Below are 6,000 nucleotides of genomic sequence, written 5' to 3'. Positions count from 1 at the left end.
CAATTGGTAGAAACGTAGGTTTGCCTTTTCTTAATCTTTCTTCTAAGATAAGTCGTAAGGTCAGTATTGCCTCACGTGTTCCAACATTTCTACGGAATCCAAACTGATCTTCCCCGAGGTAGGATTCTACAAGTTTTTCCATTCGTCTGTAAAGAATTCGCGTTAGTATTTTGCAGCTGTGACTTATTAAACTGATAGTTAGGTAATTTTCACATCTGTCAACACCTGCTTTCTTTGGGATTGGAATTATTATATTCTTCTTGAAGTCTGTGGGTATTTCGCCTGTCTCATACATCGTGCTCACCAGATGGTAGAGTTTTGTCATGACTGGCTCTCCCGAGGCCATCAGTAGTTCTAATGGAATGTTGTCTACTCCCAGGGCCTTGTTTCGACTCAGGTCTTTCAGTGCTCTGTCAGACTCTTCACGCAGTATCTTATCTCCCATTTCGTCTTCATCTACATCCTCTTACATTTCCATAATATTGTCCTCAAGTACATTGCCCTTGTATAGACCCTCTATATACTCCTTCCAACTTTCTACCTTACCTTCTTTGCTTAGAACTGGGTTGCCATCTGAGCTCTTCATATTCATACAAGTGGTTCTCTTCTCTCCAAAGGTCTCTTTAATTTTCCTGTAGGCAGTATCTATCTTACCCCTACTGAGAGAAGCCTCTACACCCTTATATTTGTCCTCTAGCCATCCCTGCTTAGCCAGTTTGCACTTCCTGTCGATATCGTTTTTGAGACGTTTGTATTCATTTTTGCCTGCTTCATTTGCTGCATTTTTATATTTTCTCCTTTCATCAATTAAATTCAATATTTCTTCTGTTACCCAAGGATTTCTATTAGCCCTCGTCTTTTTACCAACTTGATCGTCTGCTGCCTTCACTAGCTCATCCCTCAGAGCTACCCATTCTTCTTCTACTGTATTTCTTTCCCCCATTCCTGTCAATTGTTCCCTTATGCTCTCCCTGAAACTCTCTACAACCTCTGGTTCTTTCAGTTTATCCAGGTCCCATCTCCTTAAATTCCCACCTTTTTGCAGTTTCTTCAGTTTCAATCTGCAGCTCATAACCACTAAATTGTGGTCAGAATCCGTATCTGCCCCAGGAAATGTCTTACAATTTAAAACCTGGTTCCTAAATCTCTGTCTTACCATTATATAATCTATCTGATACCTGTCAGTATCTCCAGGCTTCTTCCATGTATACAATCTTCTTTTATGATTCTTGAACCAAGTGTTAGCTATGATTAGGTTGTGCTCTGTGCAAAATTCTACAAGGCGGCTTCCTCTTTCATTCCTTCCCCCCCAATCCATACTCACCTACTATGTTTCCTTCTCTCCCTTTTCCTACTGACGAATTCCAGTCACCCATGACTATGGAATTTTCGTCTCCCTTCACTACCTGAATAATTTCTTGTATCTCGTCATACATTTCATCTATTTCTTCGTCATCTGCAGAGCTAGTTGGCATATAAACTTGTACTACTGTAGTAGGCATGGGCTTTGTGTCTATCTTGGCCACAATAATGCGTTCACTATGCTGTTTGTAGTAGCTAACCCGCACTCCTATTTTTTTATTCATTATTAAACCTACTCCTGCATTACCTCTATTTGATTTTGTATTTATAACCCTGTAATCACCTGACCAAAAGTCTTGTTCCTCCTGCCACCGAACTTCACTAATTCCCACTATATCTAACTTTAACGTATCCATTTCCCATTTTAAATTTTCTTACCTACCTGCCCGATTAAGGCATCTGACATTTCACGCTCCGATCCGTAGAACGCCAGTTTTCTTTCTCCTGATAACGACATCCTCTGGAGTAGTCCCCGCCCGGAGATCCGAATGGGGGACTATTTTACCTCCGGAATGTTTTACCCAAGAGGACGCCATCATCATTTAACCATACAGTAAAGCTGCATGCCCTCGGGAAAAATTACGGCTGTAGTTTCCCCTTGCTTGCAGCCGTTCGCAGTACCAGCACAGCAAGGCCGTTTTGGTTGATGTTACAAGGCCAGATCAGTCAATCATCAAGACTGTTGCCCCTGCAACTACTGAAAAGGCTGCTGTCCCTCTTCACGAACCACATGTTTGTCTGGCCTCTCAACAGATACCCCTCCGTTGTGGTTGCACCTACGGTATGGGCATCTTTATCGCTGAGGCACGCAAGCCTCCCCACCAACGGCAAGGTCCATGGTTCCTAACAATAATAAAAATCCAAAGAATATGAAATTAAAGAAATATGAAACTACCTCAAACTCTGTTAATTGCCTAAACTCATTTCAGTCACGAATCCCGTTTTTCTTTGTAAGTCACTAACTTCATAGAAAATCTTCATAACACGAACTACAGCAATTACAGCAAGAAGCAGCTACAGACCTCTAAATAAAAAGATTCTAACGCCTATAGACTTTAACTACTAGGAGATATATGGTTAGCAAAAGAAAGATTTTTTTTTAAAGCAAATACTGTAATTAGAAAATTTTACCATATTCATGTGACAACCAGTTCCAAAAACTATATAGTTGCCAATAATTCCACTACACGAATACTACCAACAACATCTATCATCCTATATTTCCTTGCGTCTCACTTCACAATGCATGTCCCACCAACACCAAGTCTCCACAAAGAAAAACATGACCGTATACTTCTCTATCCACTCGCTAACTTCTATTCAGACCAACCACAGACTCTCTTGCCGAGGGTACAGAGCGCTGTCGGTGATATTAACACAGTCTGTAGCGCTGCCAACATACAAACAGGCTACATGCAATTTCACACCACAGAGTCATTCGTTGAGGGTGAAGAGACTTCTCCATCGCGGAATGCGGCTTCTCAGTCGCCCAAACGCGCCAATTTTGCTTATTGGCGAACCTATCCAAATGAAAATGGGATTCGTCGCTAAACCAAACGACAATGCGCCTACTGTATGAGATTTTCACTCTGCAGCGGAGTGGCAGATTAAACTGTGTGCCGGACCGAGACTCGGACTCGGGACCTTTGCCTTTCGCGGGCAAGTGCTCTGCCCATCACAGCTACCGAAGCACGACTCACACCCCATCCTCACAGCACAGTTTTAATCTGCCAGGAAGTTTCAATGCGCCTGCTAATTCGCACCATGCCCCGCGGCCAACCGTACAGTTTGAACGTTCTAACGCAAACCGTTCTAGACCTTATTTCATATAGATCAACAATTGTCTATCCAGAAAATCTGAAGAGTTCTGCGATACCATTGTGCTGTACGGCACATGTGGCGAGCGTACCTCTCCCCTCTCGGCTCGGGGCCAGCTAGAGGTTTATTCTGGAGACCCGCTGCTCCGATCTGTCGCGCGCAGAGTAAGCAGCCATTGTGTTCGTTAGCCTTGTAGCAGGGTTTATATATATATACCAGTGGCTTTACGTGCTGCTCATATCAGCTGGGCAGCTGTGGTGTTCTTTCGTGTTGTTGCAGTTGTTGGTTGAATTTTCGTGGATTTTAAGTGCTGCAGAGATTAGTCACGCAGCTGTTGGCATGACTAATGTTGCTGCAGATCTTGCTTGTTATATACACTAAAGCGCCAAAGAAACTGGTTTAGGCATGCGTATTGAAATACAGAGATATGTAAACAGGCAGGATCCGGCACTGCAGCTAGAAACGCTTATTTAAGGCAACAAGTATCTGGCGTAGTTGTTAGATCAGTAACTGTTGCTACAATGGCAAGTTATCAAGATTTAAGGGAGTTTGAACGTGGTGTTACAGTCGGCGCACGACCGATGGGACACAGCATCTCCGTGGTAACAATGAAGTGGGGATTTTCCAGTGCGACCATTCCACGAGTGTACCGAGAATATCACGAATCCGGTAAAAGATCAAATGAGCAACATCGCTGCGGCTGGAAAAAGATCCTGCAAGAATAGGACCGACGACGATTGAAGAGAATCGTTCAACGTGACAGAAGTGCAATCCTTCCGCAAACTGCTGCAGATTTCAGTGCTCAGCCATTAATAAGCGCCAGTGTGCGAATCATCCAACGAAACAACGAAACATCACCGATATGGGCTTTCGGAGCCGAAGGCCCTCTCGTGTACCCTTGATGACTACACGACACAAAGCTTTACGTCTCGCCTGGACTCGTCAACACCGACATTGGACTGCTGATGACTGAAAACATGTTGCCTGGTCGGACGAATCTCGTTTCAGATGGTATCTAGCGGATGGACGTGTACGGGTGTCGAGACTACCTCATGGGTCCATGGACCCTGTATGTCAGCAGGGGACTGTTCAAGCTGATGGAGGCTCTGTAATGGTGGGGAGGGGGGGGGGGGGTGCAGTTGGAGTGATATTAGACCCCTGATACGATTCTGACGGGTGACACGTGCGTAAGCCACCTTTCTGATCACATGCATCCATTCATGTCCATTGTGCATTCCGACGGACTTGAGCATTTCCAGCAGGACTATGCGACACCCTACGCGTCCAGAATTGCTACAGAATGGTTCCAGAAACACTCTTCTGGTTTTAAACACTTCCGCTGTCCACCAAACTCCCCTAATATGAACATTATTGGGCATATCTGGGATGCCTTGCAACGTGCTGTTCAGGAGACATCTCCACCCCCTCATACTCTTACGGATTTATGGACAGCCATGCAGGATTCATGTTGTCAGCTCCCTCCAGCACTACTTCAGACGTTAGTCGAGTCCGTGTCACGTCGTGTTGCGGCAGTTCTGCGTGCTCGCTGGGGCCCTACACGATATTAGGCAGATATACCAGTTTCTTTGGCTCTTAAGTGTATTACGTTCCTTTAATTGGTGTTCAGTTCAGGACAGCAGCTTCTGAGTGTTTACCGAGGCTACAGTTTGGCGTTGGTGGTCTTAATGGCAGTTGGGACTCGAAGAGAGATACTGACGATGTTTACCGTTCCTGCTAAACGTGGATGGTAACAATTTTAAAACGCTGTGAAACAAGTACCGGATATCCTTCATCTCTGTATATCTGCAGTTAGTGTGTTTTCGGGTCTCACCGCTCATTTGGTTGTTGAAATAAGTGGTTGTTATGGTCCTGTAATTGGGATAATTCTCCAGCCCTCCACTCAAGAACTGCATATGGGACCGAGCTCGGCTTACAGTACCGTATCTCAAAGGCTATTACTTTGTGTTTTTCTGCTTCTCCGAGTGTCCTTGTTTCATTTTCGTACATCAGCGCACTCCACACAAACGGCATTGAGAGCTCTTAAAAAATGGCTCTGAGCACTTTGGGACTTTACTTCTGAGGTGATCAGTACCCTAGAACTTAGAAACTAACTAACCTAAGGACATCACACACATCCATACCCGAGGCTGGATTCGAACCTGCGACCGAAGCGGTCGCGCGGTTCCAGACTGTAGCGCCTAGCAAAGCTCGGCCGCTCCGGCAGACGAGAGCTCTTACCTCAGCTGTTTTTCTGTGGAACTGGAAGTGAAAAGGTTTCTTCTCTTGTTAACAGGAGCTTTTGCCTAGTGGATTCTGTTTGTAATACCCTTATTTGATGTTCAGTCAGATACAGTTTCACTCACTGGCTGAGCAAGAGATTAGACGCTCTCCAGTCGCTCGTTGTCAAATGAGCATTGGTCAACGGGTTTTTCTTTAGTCACCACTAACATTTTAGTTTTACCTTCGTTATTTTAATTATAGTGTGGTTTCATTCGATCGAACAACTGCGTCACACACTTGCCGTCTTGTATAGGCGTTGCCGATCGCAGCGCCATATTCTGCCTGTTTACATATTTCTGTGTTTGAATACGTATGCCTATACCAGTTTCTTTGAGCGCTTCAGTGTATGAGATATCCAAATATCAACGTTTTGCGATAATTAGTTTCTTCAGACACGAATAAGAAATATTTTATAGTCACGAAATGCGAAAAACGAAAAGAAGTGGTTTTTAATTTTTTAAATGAGGAAGAAAATCTCTACCGAAAAACTAACGACAGGAGTTGACGTAGTTTTGCTTCATTTACGTACAGTATTTATTA

This window comes from Schistocerca americana, chromosome 8 (genome assembly GCF_021461395.2).
Source record: "Schistocerca americana isolate TAMUIC-IGC-003095 chromosome 8, iqSchAmer2.1, whole genome shotgun sequence".
In the NCBI taxonomy this organism is placed as follows: Eukaryota; Metazoa; Arthropoda; class Insecta; order Orthoptera; family Acrididae; genus Schistocerca; species Schistocerca americana.
This window is presented reverse-complemented; position numbering follows the sequence as displayed.